At 36.7% G+C, this 14,215-nt stretch overlaps 1 long non-coding RNA gene across 1 annotated transcript; it reads right to left on the reverse strand.

Moving 5' to 3' along the window:
- Positions 1 to 12,750: 12,750 nt before the first annotated feature.
- Positions 12,751 to 13,939, reverse strand: LOC126944274 (uncharacterized). The gene is made up of 3 exons (XR_007721996.1): positions 13,719 to 13,939; positions 13,033 to 13,180; positions 12,751 to 12,836 (listed from the first exon to the last, which is right to left on the reverse strand). It is a non-coding gene; the product is annotated as an uncharacterized LOC126944274 (long non-coding RNA).
- Between the last annotated feature and the right edge of the window lie 276 nt (positions 13,940 to 14,215).

Genomic DNA, 14,215 nt, shown 5'->3' on the forward strand with positions numbered 1-14,215 from the left:
TGAACAACCTGCTCCTGAATGACTACTGGGTACATAACGAAATGAAGGCAGAAATCAAGATGTTCTTTGAAACCAATGAGAACAAAGATACAACATACCAGAATCTCTGGGACACATTTAAAGCAGTGTGTAGAGGGAAAGTTATAGCACTCAATGCCCACAAGAGAAAGCAGGAAAGATCCAAAATTGACACTCTAACATCGCAATTAAAAGAACTAGAGAAGCAAGAGCAAACACATTCGAAAGCTAGCAGAAGGCTAGAAATAACTAAGATCAGAGCAGAACTGAAGGAGATAGAGACACAAAAAACTCTCCAAAAAATCAACGAATCCAGGAGTTGGTTTTTTGAAAAGATCAACAAAATTGACAGACCACTAGCAAGACTAATAAAGGAGAAAAGAGAGAAGAATCAAATCGACGCAATTAAAAATGATAAAGGGGATATCACCACCGACCCCACAGAAATACAAACTACCATCAGAGAATACTATAAACACCTCTACGCAAATAAACTGGAAAATCTAGAAGAAATGGATAATTTCCTGGACACTTACACTCTTCCAAGACTAAACCAGGAAGAAGTTGAATCCCCGAATAGACAAATAGCAGGCTCTGAAATTGAGGCAATAATTAATAGCCTACCAACCAAAAAAAGTCCAGGACCAGATGGATTCACAGCTGAATTCTACCAGAGGTACAAGGAGGAGTTGGTACCATTCCTTCTGAAACTATTCCAATCAATAGAAAAAGAGGGAATCCTCCCTAACTCATTTTATGAGGCCAACATCATCCTGATACCAAAGCCTGGCAGAGACACAACAAAAAAAGAGAATTTTAGACCAATATCCCTGATGAACATCGATGCAAAAATCCTCAATAAAATACTGGCAAACTGGATTCAGCAACACATCAAAAAGCTTATCCACCATGATCAAGTGGGCTTCATCCCTGGGATGCAAGGCTGGTTCAACATTCGCAAATCAAAAAACATAATCCAGCATATAAACAGAACCAAAGACAACAACCACATGATTATCTCAATAGATGCAGAAAAGGCTTTTGACAAAATTCAACAGCCCTTCATGCTAAAAACGCTCAATAAATTCGGTATTGATGGAACGTACCTCAAAATAATAAGAGCTATTTATGACAAACCCACAGCCAATATCATACTGAATGAGCAAAAACTGGAAAAATTCCCTTTGAAAACAGGCACAAGACAGGGATGGCCTCTCTCAACACTCCTATTCAACATAGTGTTGGAAGTTCTGGCTAGGGCAATTAGGCAAGAGAAATAAATCAAGGGTATTCAGTTAGGAAAAGAAGAAGTCAAATTGTCCCTGTTTGCAGATGACATGATTGTATATTTAGAAAACCCCATTGTCTCAGCCCAAAATCTCCTTAAGCTGATAAGCAACTTCAGCAAAGTCTCAGGATACAAAATTAATGTGCAAAAATCACAAGCATTCTTATACACCAGTAACAGACAAACAGAGAGCCAAATCAGGAATGAAGTTCCATTCACAATTGCTTCAAAGAGAATCAAATACCTAGGAATCCAACTTACAAGGGATGTAAAGGACCTCTTCAAGGAGAACTACAAACCACTGCTCAGTGAAATAAAAGAGGACACAAACAAATGGAAGAACATACCATGCTCATGGATAGGAAGAATCAATATCGTGAAAATGGCCATACTGCCCAAGGTAATTTATAGATTCAATGCCATCCCCATCAAGCTACCAATGAGTTTCTTCACAGAATTGGAAAGAACTGCTTTAAAGTTCATATGGAACCAAAAAAGAGCCCGCATCTTCAAGACAATCCTAAGTCAAAAGAACAAAGCTGGAGGCATCATGCTACCTGACTTCAAACTATACTACAAGGCTAAAGTAACCAAAACAGCATGGTACTGGTACCAAAACAGAGATATAGACCAATGGAACAGAACAGAGTCCTCAGAAATAATACCACACATCTACAGCCATCTGATCTTTGACAAACCTGACAAAAACAAGAAATGGGGAAAGGATTCCCTATTTAATAAATGGTGCTGGGAAAATCGGCTAGCCATAAGTAGAAAGCTGAAACTGGATCCTTTCCTTACTCCTTATACGAAATTAATTCAAGATGGATTAGAGACTTAAATGTTAGACCTAATACCATAAAAATCCTAGAGGAAAACCTAGGTAATACCATTCAGGACATAGGCATGGGCAAACACTTCATGTCTAAAACACCAAAAGCAACAGCAGCAAAAGCCAAAATTGACAAATGGGATCTAATTAAACTAAAGAGCTTCTGCACAGCAAAAGAAACTACCATCAGAGTGAACAGGCAACCTACAGAATGGGAGAAAATTTTTGCAATCTACTCATCTGACAAAGGGCTAATATCCAGAACCTACAAAGAACTCAAACAAATTTACAAGAAAAAAACAAACAACCCCATCAAAAAGTGGGCAAAGGATATGAACAGACATTTCTCAAAAGAAGACATTCATACAGCCAACAGACACATGAAAAAATGCTCATCATCACTGGCCATCAGAGAAATGCAAATCAAAACCACAATGAGATACCATCTCACACCAGTTAGAATGGCGATCATTAAAAAGTCAGGAAACAACAGGTGCTGGAGAGGATGTGGAGAAATAGGAATGCTTTTACACTGTTGGTGGGATTGTAAACTAGTTCAACCATTATGGAAAACAGTATGGCGATTCCTCAAGGATCTAGAACTAGATGTACCATATGACCCAGCCATCCCATTACTGGGTATATACCCAAAGGATTATAAATTATGCTGCTATAAAGACACATGCACACGTATGTTTATTGCAGCACTATTCACAATAGCAAAGACTTGGAATCAACCGAAATGTCCATCAGTGACAGATTGGATTAAGAAAATGTGGCACATATACACCATGGAATACTATGCAGCCATCAAAAAGGATGAGTTTGTGTCCTTTGTAGGGACATGGATGCAGCTGGAAACCATCATTCTTAGCAAACTATCACAAGAACAGAAAACCAAACACCGCATGTTCTCACTCATAGGTGGGAACTGAACAATGAGATCACTTGGACTCGGGAAGGGGAACATCACACACCGGGGCCTATCATGGGGAGGGGGGAGGGGGGAGGGATTGCATTGGGAGTTATACCTGATGTAAATGACGAGTTGATGGGTGCAGCACACCAACATGGCACAAGTATACATATGTAACACACCTGCACTTTATGCACATGTACCCTACAACTTAAAGTATAATAATAATAAATAAATTTAAAAAAAAAAAAAAAACCATAGGCCTCCAGGGGCTCCCGGATATCCCTTCGCAGATCCCACGAAAATAGTGCTTCCTCCATGCTGAATCAAAAAAAGGTTGAACTCTGTGAGATAAATCCAGACATCACAAAGCAGTTTCATGGAGAACCTCTTTCTAGTTTTCATCTGGTAATATTCAGTTTATCACCACAGGCCTCCTTGGGCTCCCAAATGTTCTTTCACAGATTCTTCAAAAAGAGTGCTTCAGACCTGCTGAATCAAAAGAAAGATTTAACTTGGTGAGATGAACCCACACATCACAAACCAATTTCACAGAGAGGTTCTTTGTAGTTTTTTCTGGGGATATTTTGTTTTTCACCATAGGCCTTTATAAGCTCCAAATGTTCCTTTGCATTTTCTACAAAAAGAGTGCTTCCAAATTGCTGAATCAAAACAAACGTTTTCCAAACTGCTGAATCAAAACAAAGGTTTAACTCTGTGAGATAAATGCTCACATCCCAAAGTGGTTTCATAGATAGCTTCTTTCTAGATTTTATCAGAGGATATTCAATTTTTTCACAGTAGGCTTCCCAGGGCTCCCAAATGTCACTTCACACATTCTACAAAAAGACTGTTTCCTACCTGCTGAAGTAACAGAAAAGTTTATCCCTGTGAGATAAATGCACACATCACAAAGTGGTTTCACAGATGGCTTCTTTCTAGGTTTTATCAGGGGATATTCTGTTTTTCACAATAGGCTTCACAGGGCTCCCATATGTCCCTTTGCAGATTCTACAAAAGGACTGTTTCCAACCTGCTGAAACAAAAGAAATATTTAAATTTGTGAGATGAATGCACAAAATTCAAAGCTGTTTCACAGATAGCTTCTATCTAGTTTTTATCTTGGAATATTCAGTTTTTCAATATAGGCTTCAATGGATTCACAAATGTCCCTTTGCAGATTCTACAAAAAGACTGCTTTCAACCTGCTTAATTAAAAGAAAGGTCCAAATCTTGGAGATGAATGCACACATTGCAAAGCGGTTTCACAGTTAGCTTCTTTCTAGGTTTTATCTGGAAGTATTCAGTTTTCCATATAGTCCTCAATAAGCTCCCAAATGTTACTTCACAGATTCTACAAAAAAAGTGTTTCCAACCTGCTGACAAAATAAATATTTAACACTGTGAGATGAAATCACACATTGCAAAGCAGTTTCAAAGTTCACTTCTTTCTAGGTTTAGTGTGAGGATATTGTTTTTCCATATAGGCCTCAATAGGCTCCCTAATGTCCCTTCAGAGATTCTACAAAAAGACTCTTTCCAACCTGCTGAAACAAAAGAAAGTTTAATGCTGTGAGATGGATGTACACATCACCAAGTGATTTTACAGATAGCTTTTTTCTAGGGTTTTTTTTTTTCTGGGGATATTTGTTTTTTCATTATAGGCTTCAATTTTCTCTCAAATGTTCTTTGAAGATTCAACCAAAAGACAGTTTCCAATCTACTGAATCAAAAGGACAGCTAGCTCTGTGAGATAAAGACACATATCACAAAGCCATTTTACAGATAGCTTCTATCTAGTTATTATCAGCGGATATTCAGTATTTCACTACAAGCTTCACTGGGCTCCCAAATGTCTCTTCACAGATTCTACCAAAAGACTGTTTCTAACCTGCTGAATCAAGAGAAATGTTTAACTCTATGAGATGAATGTACACATCAAAAAGTGGTTTAACAGATAGGCTCTTTCTACTTTCTCTCTGAGGATATTCGCTTTTTCCTTATAGGTCTTAAAAGGTTTTCAAATATCCTGTCTCATATTCCACAAAAAGAATTTTTCCAACCTGTTGAGTCAAAGGAAAGTTTTAACTTTATGAGATTACTGCACACATCACAAAGCAGTTTCACAGATAGCTTCTTTCTAGTTTTTTCAGGGGATATACAGTTTTCCACTACAAGCTTAACTGGGATCCCACATGTCCCTTCGCACTCTTAAAAAACACGTGTTTCCAACCGTTGGAACAATCTTGAAACAAAAGAATAGTTTTAGTCTGTGAGATGTATGCACACATCACCAAGCGGTTTCACAGATAGCTTTTTTATAGTTTTTATCTGGGGATATATTTTTTTCATTATTCACTTCAATGGGATCCCAAATATTCCTTTGCAGATTCAACCAAAAGTCTGTTTCCAAACTGCTGAATCAAAAGAAAGGTTTAACTCTGTGAGATAAAGGCACACATTGCAAAGCGGTTTCACAGATAGCTTCTTTATAGTTTTCATAAGGGGACATTTGGTTTTTCACTATAGGCTTTACTGGGTTCCCAAATGCCCCTTGACAGATTCTACAAAAAGACTGTTTCCTACATGCTGAATCAAAAGAAAGGTTTAATTCTATGAGATGAATGCTCACATCAAAAAGAAGTTTAACAGATAGCTTCATTCTAGTTTTTATCTGGGGATATTCACTTTTTTCCTATAGCCATTAAAGGGCTTTCAAACATCCCATCACAGATTCCAAAAAGAAGATTGTTTCCAACCTGTGGGACCAAAAGAAATGTTTAACTCTGTGAGATGACTGCACTCATCACAAAGTGGATTCATAGATAGCTTCTTTATATTTTTTTATCTTGGGATATTCCATTTTTCACTATGGAAAATGGCTTCACTGGGCTCCCACATGTTTTTTCGCAGATTCTACAAAAAGTCAGTTTGCAACCTGCTGAAACAAAAAATTTTTTAACTCTGTGAGATGAATGCACACATTGCAAAGTGGATTCAGTTAGCTTCTTTCTCAGTTTCTTCTGAGGATATTCAGTTTTTCCATATAGACCTCAATGGGCTTCCAAATGTCCTTTCACAGATTCTACAAAAAGACAGTTTCTAGCCTGCTGAGACAATAGAAGTGTTTAACTCTGTGAGATGAATGCACACATCACAAAGCCATTTTACAGATATCTTCTTTCTAGGTTTCATCTGTGGATATTCGGGTTTTTTCCATATAGGTCTCAATGAGCTCCCAAATGTCCCTTTGCAAATTCTACAAAAAAACGGTTTCCAACGTGGTGAAACAAAGGAAACATTTACCTTTTGAGATGAATGCACACATCACAATACAGTTTCACAGTTAACTTCTTTCTAGTTTTTATCTTGGGATATTTGGTTTTTCCCTATAGGCTTCAATGGATTCCCAAATGTCCCATCGCAGATTCCACAGAAAGACTGTTTCCGACCTGCAGAATCAAAAGAGAGGTTTAAAACTGAGATGAACACACCCATCACAAAGAGGTCGGACAGTGAGATTCTTTCTAGGTTTTATCTCGGGAAATTAAGTTTTCCATATAGGACTCAAAGGGCTTCCACATGTTTCTTCACAGATTCTACCAAAAGACTGTTTCCAACCTGCTGAATCAAAAGAAAGTTTTAACTCTGTGAGTTAAATGCACACACTGAAAATCGATTTCACATATAGATTGTTTCTAGTTTTAATCAGGGGATATTCAGGTTTCCACCATAGGCTTCAATGGGCTCCCAAATATCCCTTTATCTGTAAGCATTTAGTTTTTCATATAGGCCTCTTTAATCTCGCAAATGTCCCTTCACAGATTCTACAGAGAGACTGTTTCCAACCTGAAATAGCAAAACAAAGGTTTAACTCTGTAAGATGAATGCACGCATTGCACACTGGTTTCACAGTTAGCTTCTTTGTAGGTTTCATGAAGATCTTCCGTTTTTCCATATAAGCCTCAGTGGGCTCCCAAATGTTTTTTCACAGATTCTACAAATAAACATTCTGCAACCTGTTGAAACAAAAGAAATGTCAACTCTGTGAGATAAATGCACACATCACAAACTGGTTTCACAGATAGATTCTTCCTAGTTTTTATCAGGGGATGTTTGGTTTTTCACTATAAGCTTCACTGGGCTCCTAAATGTCCCTTCATGGCTTCTACAAAAAGACTGTTTTTTACCTGCTGAATCAAAAGGAAGGTTTAACTCTGTGAGATAAATTCAGTCTTTGCAAAGCCTTTCCACACATAGGTTCTTTCTAACTTTTATCAGTGGATATTCAGTTTTTCACAATAGGCTTCACTGGGATTCCTTATGTCTCTTCACAGATTATATGAAAAGAGTGTTTCCAACGTCATGAATCAAAAGAAAGGTTTAGTTCTGTGAGATAAAAACACACCTCACGAAGCAGTTTCACAGATAGGTTCTTTGTAGTTTCTATCAGGGAATATTCATTTTTCCACTATAGACTTTACTGGACTTCCAAATGTCCCTTCACAGATTCTACAAAAAGACTGTTTCTAATCTGATGAAACAAAAGAAATGTTTACCTCTGTGTGATGAATGTACACATCACAAAGCAGTTTCATAGACAGGTTCTTTCCAGTGTTTATCAGGGAATATTCGGTTTTTCTTTGTAGGCTTCAGTTGGCTCCCTTATGTCCCTTTGCAGGTTCTACAAAAAGACTATTTCCAGACTTCTGAATCAAAAAAAAAAAAAAAAAAAAAAAAAAAAAAAAAAAAGGTTTAACTCTGTGAGATAAATTCACACACTGCAAAGTCGCTTCAAAGATAGCTTCTTTCTAGTTTTTATTGGGAGATATTCAGTTTTTCCCTATAGGACTCAATAAGCTCCCAAATATCCCTTCACAGATTCTATAAAAAACTGTTTTCAACCTGCTGAATCAAAAAAAAAGTTTTACCTCTGTGAGATAAATGCACACATTGTATAACGGTTTCACAAATAGCTTCTTTCTAGTTTTTATCTTGGAATATTTGGTATTTACTTATAGGACTCAGGGCTCAAAAATGGTCCTTCTCAGATGTTACATAAAGACTGTACCAATGTGATGATACAAAAGAAAGGTTTAACTCTGTGAAATGGATGCACACGTCACGAAGTGGTTTCACAGATAGCTTCTTTCTAGTATTAATCAGGGGACATTTTGTTTTTCACTATGCGTTTCACTGGACTCCCAAACGTCCCTTCGCAGATTCTACAAAAAGACTGTTTCCAACCTGGTGATTCAACGGAAATGTTTAACATTTTAGGATAAATGGTAACATTGCAAAGTGGTTTCACAGGTAGCTTCATTTTAGTTTTTATCAGGAGATATTCAGTTTTTCACTATAGGCTTCATTCGGCTCCTAAATGTCTTTTTGCAGGTTCTACAAAAAGACTGTTTCCAAACTGCTAAATCAAAAGAAAGGTTTTTATCTATGAGTTTAATGCACACGTCACAGAGCAGTTGAACAATCAGCTTCTTTCTAGGATTTTTTCTGAAAATATTTGGTTTTCCAAATAGAACTCAATAGGCTCCTAAATGTCCCATCTTAGATTAAACAAAAAGACTGTTTTCAACCTGCTGAATCAAAAGAAAGGTGTATCTATGTGAGATGAATGCACACATCACAAAGCATTTTCACAGATAGCTTCTTTCTAGTTTTTATCATAGTATATTCTGTTTTTCACCATAGGCTTCACTGAGCTCCCAAATGTCCCTTTGCAGATTCTATAAAAAGACTGTTTCCATCCTGCAGAATCAAAATAAAGGTTTAATTCTGTGAGATGAATGCACACATCACAAAGCAGTTTCAAAGTTAGCTCCCTTCTAGGTTTCATCTGAGGATATTTGGTTTTTCCATATAGGCCTCATTGGGCTCCCAAATGACCCTTTGCAGATTCTACAAAAAGACTGTTTCCTGCTTTCTGAAACAAAAAAAAATGTTTGAGTCTGCGAGAGAAATGCACATATCACAAAGCAGTTTCACAGATACCTTCTTTTTAGTTTTTATCTCGGGGTATTTTGTTTTTCACTGTAGGCTTCAATCTGTTCCCAAATGTCTCTTCACAGATTCTACAAAAAAAAAAAAAAAAAGATTTCCAACCAGCTGAATCAAAACAAAGTTTTAACTCTGTGAGATAAATGCACATATCACAAAGCAGTTTCAAAGATAACTTCTTTCTAATTTTTATCAGGAAATATTCAGTTTTTCACCACAAGCTTCTCTGGGGCCTGCAATGTCCCTTTGCAGTTTCTACAAAAAGACTGTTTCCAACCTACTGAATGAAAAGAAAGGTTGAGCTCTGTGAGATGAATGCACATATCACAAAGTGGTTTCACATATAGCTTCCTTCTAGTTTTTATCAGGGGATATTTGGTTTTTCACTATAGGATTCATTGGTCTGTCAAACATTTCTTTGCAGATTCTACAAAAAGACTGTTTCCAAACTGTTAATTCAAAAGAAAGGTTTAACTCTGTGAGATGAATGCATACATTGCAAAGCAGTTTCACATTTAACTTCTTTCTGTGTTTCATCTGTCAATATTCAGGTTTTCCATATAGGCCTCAATGGGCTCCCAAATGTCCCTACACAGATTTTGCAAAAAGACTGTTTCCAACCTCCAGAAACAAAAGAAAGGTTTAACTCTGTGAGATAAATGCACATACGGCAAAGCTGTTTCAGAGTTAGTTACTTTCTAGGCTTCATCTGATGATATTTGATTTTTCCATTTGGGCCTCAATTGGCTCCCAAATGTCCCTTCACAGTTTCTACAAAAATTTTGTTTCCCACCTGCTGAAACAAAAGAAATGTTTAACTCTGTGACATGAATGCACACATCATAAATTGGTTTCACGGATAGCTTTCAAGTTTTCATCTGTGGATATTTGCTTTTTCACTGTAGGCTTCAAAGGACTCCGAAATGTCTGTTCACAGATTCTACAAAAAGACTATTTCTAATCTCCTGAGTAAAAAAAAAAAAAAAAAAAAAAAAAAAAAAAAAAAAAAAAAAAAAAAAAAAAAAAAAAAAAAAAAAAAGGTTTAATTCTGTGAGATGAATGCACACATTGCAAAGCAGTTTCACAGTTAGCTTCTTTCCAGGTATTATCTAAGGATATTCATTTATTTCATATAGGCCTAAATGAGCTCCAAAATGTTCCCTTGCAGATTGTACAAAAAGACTATTTCCAACCTGCTGAATCAAAAGAAAGTTTAACTGTGTGAGGTGAATGAACACATCACAAATAGATTTTGCAGGCAGCTTCTTTCTAGTTTTTATCAGGGGATCTTAGGTTTTTCACTGTAGGCTTCACTGAACTCCCAAATTTCCCTTCAAAGATTCTACAAAAAAACTGTTTCCAACCTGCTGAATCAAAAGAAAGGTTTAACCCTGTGAAATGAATGCACACATTGCATAGCCATTTCACAGATCGCTTTCTTGTAGTTTTTAATTTGGGAATATTCGGTTTTAAACTATAGGCTGCAATGGTTTCCCAAATGTCCCATCACAGATTCTACAAAAAGACTCTTTTCAACCTGCTGAATGAAAAGAAAGGTTTAGCTCTGTGAGATGAATGGACACATCACAAAGCAGTTTCACAGTTACCTCCTTTCTAGGTTTTATCTGGAAGTGTTCTGTTTTCCACATAGGCCTCAGTAAGCTTTCAAATGTAACATCAAGGATGCTCCAAAAAGCTGTTTAAAACTGACTGAATCGAAGGAAAGGTTTAACTCTGTAAAATGAATGCACACATCACAAAGCAGTTCCACAATTTGCTTCTTTCTAGTGTTTATCAAGGGATATCCAGTTATTTACTATAGGCTTCACTGGGCTCCCAAATGTCTTTTTGCAGATTCTATAAAAAGACTTGTTTCCAACCTGCTGAAAAAAAAAAAAAAAAAGGTGTAACTCTGTGAGATTAATGCACACATCACAAAGCAGTTTCACAGATAGCTTGTTTCTAGTTTTTATAAGGATATTTGGTTTGTCCTTGTAAGCCTCAAAGGGCTCTCATATGTCCCTTCACAGATTCTACAGAAAAACTGTTTCCAACCTGCTGAAACAAAAGAAAGGCTTACTCAGTGAGATGAATGCACACATCACAAAGTGGTTTCACAGATAGCTTCTTCCTACCTTTTTTTCTGGGAATATTTGGTTTTTCACTATAAGCTTCAATGGGATTTCAGATGTCCCTTTGCAGATTTCACAAAATGACTGTTTTCAACCTGCTGAATCAAAAGAAATATTTAACTCTATGAGATTAATGCACACATTGCAAAGCGGTTTCACAGGTACCTCCTTCCAGGTTTTATCTGGAAGTATTTTGTTTTCCACATAGATGTCAATAAGCTTTCTAATGTTTCTTTGCAGATTCCATAAAAAAGATTGTTTCCAATCTGCTGAATCAAAAGTAAGGTTTAACTCTGTGAGAGGAATGCATCCATGGCAAAGCCGTTTCACAATTAGCTTCTTTATAGGTTTTCCCATGTAGGCCTCAATAGGCTCCCAAATGCTTGTTCACAGATACTACAAAAGGGCTGTTTCTAACATGCTGAAACAAAAGAGAAGTTTAACTCTGTGAGATGAATGCACACATCACACAGCAGTTTCACAGATAGCTTCTTTCTAGTTTTTATCTGGGGAATATTTTGTTTTTCTCTATGGGCTTCAATGGGCTCCCAAATGTCCCTTTGTAGATTCTACAAAGACTTTTCCGCACCTGCAGAAAAAAGAGAAAGGTTTAGCTCTATGAGATGAACGCAAACATCACAAAGCAGCTTCTACTTTTTAGAAACTACTCGCTAAAGTAGTTAGTTTCTAGTTTTTATCAGGGAATATTCAGTTTTTCACTATAGACTTCACTGGGATTTCAAGTGTCCCTTTGCAGATTCTACAAAAAGATGGTTTCCAAACTACTGAATCAAAAGAAACATGTAACTCTGTGAGATAAATGCACACATTGCAAAGGGGTTTCACAAATAGCTTCTTTCAAGTTTTTATCAGGACATACTGGTTTTCACTATAGACTTCACTGGGCTCCTAAATGTCCCTTCAAAGATTCTACAAAAAGACTGTTTTCAACCTGCTGAATGAAGAGAAAGGTTTAACACTGTGAGATGATTGCACACATCACAAAGTCATTTCACAGGTAGCTTCATTCTAGGTTTTATCTTGAAGTATTTGGTTTTTACATATAGGCTTCAATAAGCTCCCAAATGTCCCTTTGCAGATTCGACACAAAGACTCTTTCCAAACTGCTGAATCAAAAGAAAGCCTTAACTCTGTGAGATGAATGTATGCATCACAGAGCCGTTTCACTGTTAACTTATTTCTATGTTTCATCTGAGGATGTTCGATTTTTCCACTTAGGCCTCAATTGGTTCCCAAGTGTTCCTTTGCAGTTTCTACAAAAATTTTGTTTCCAACCTGTTGAAAGAAAAGAAATGTTTAACTCTGTAAGATGAACGCACATACCACAAATCAGTTTCAGAGATAACTTCTTTCTAGTTATTATCTGGGGATATTTGGTTTTTCACTATAGGCTTCAATGGGCTCTCAAATGTCCGTTCACAGATTCTACAAAGATTGTCTCCAACCTGCTGAATCAGAAGAAAGATTTAACTCTGTAAGATGAATGCCCACATCACAAAGCAGTTTCACCTTTAGCTTCTTTCTATGTTTTACCTAAGAATATTCAGTTTTTCCATATAGGCCTAAATGGGCTCCAAAATGTCCCTTCCAGGATTCTACAATATGACTGTTTCCAACCTGCAGAAACAAAACAAAGATTTAAGTCTGTTAGATGAATGCACACATCACAAAGCAGTTTAGAGACAGCTTCTTTCTAGTTTTTATCAGGGGATGTTCAGTTTTTCACATTAGGCTTTACTAAGCTCCCACATGTCCCTTTGCAGATTCTACAAAATTATGTTTTTAATCTGCTGAATCAAAAGAAACGTTTAACCTTGTTAGATGAATGCACACATTGCAAAGCCGTTTCACAAATAGCTTCCTTTTAGTTTTCATCTGGAAGTGTTCTTTTTTTTATATAGGCCTTAGTAAGCTTTCGAATGTAACCTCGAGGATTCCACAAAAAAACTGTTTCCACCTGCCTGAATCAAAAGAAAAGTTTAACTCTGTGAGATGAATGCACATCGCAAAGTGGTTTCACAGATAACTTCTTTCTAGTTTTAATCAGGTGATATTAATTTTTCCCTTTTAGGACACAACGAGCTCCCAAATGTCAGTTCACAGATTCTACAAAAAGACTATACCAACCTGCTGAATCAAAAGAAAAGGTTAACTCTGTGAGATGAATGCACACATAACAAAGCTGTTACTCAGTTAGCTTTTTTCTAGTTTTAATTAGGGAATATTCGGTTGTTTACTATGGGCTTCAGTCGGCTCCCAAATGTCTTTTTGCAGATTCTACAAAAAGACTGTTTCCAAACTGCTGAATTAAAATATATATATATTTAACTCTGCGAGTTAAACGCACACATCACAGAGCAGTTTATAGATAGCTTTTTTCTAGTTTTTATCTGGGGATATTTGGTTTTTCCTTATAGGCCTCAAAGGGTTCTCACATGTCCCTTCACAGATTCTACAGAAAAATCTGTTTCCAACCTGCTGAAATAAAGAAAGGCTTACTCAGTGAGATGAATCGACACATCACAAAGTGGTTTCACTGATAGTTTTTTCCAGTTTTTATCAATGGATGTTCAGTTTTTCACTATAGGCTTCACTGGGCTCCCAAATGTCCCCTTGCAGATTCTACGAAAAGGCTGTTTCCAACCTGCTGAATCAAAAGAAAGGTATAAATCTGTGAGATTAAAACACACATCACAAAGCAGTTTCACAGAGAGTTTATTTGTAGTTTTTATCAGAGGATATTCAGTTTTTCACTGTAAACTTTTTTCAGCTCCCAAATGTCTTTTCACACATTCTACAAAAAGACTGTTTCCAACCTGGAAAATCAAAAGAAAGTTTTAACTCTGAGATGAATGTACATATCACAAAGCAGTTCCACAGTTAGCTTGTTTCTAGGTTTCATCTGAGGATATTCGATTTTTCCATTTAGGCCTCAATGTGCTCCTAAGTGTCCCTTCACAGTTGCTACAATAATTTTGTTTCCAGCCTGCTGAAAC

Source organism: Macaca thibetana, chromosome 20, assembly GCF_024542745.1.
Source record: "Macaca thibetana thibetana isolate TM-01 chromosome 20, ASM2454274v1, whole genome shotgun sequence".
Taxonomy (NCBI): domain Eukaryota; kingdom Metazoa; phylum Chordata; class Mammalia; order Primates; family Cercopithecidae; genus Macaca; species Macaca thibetana.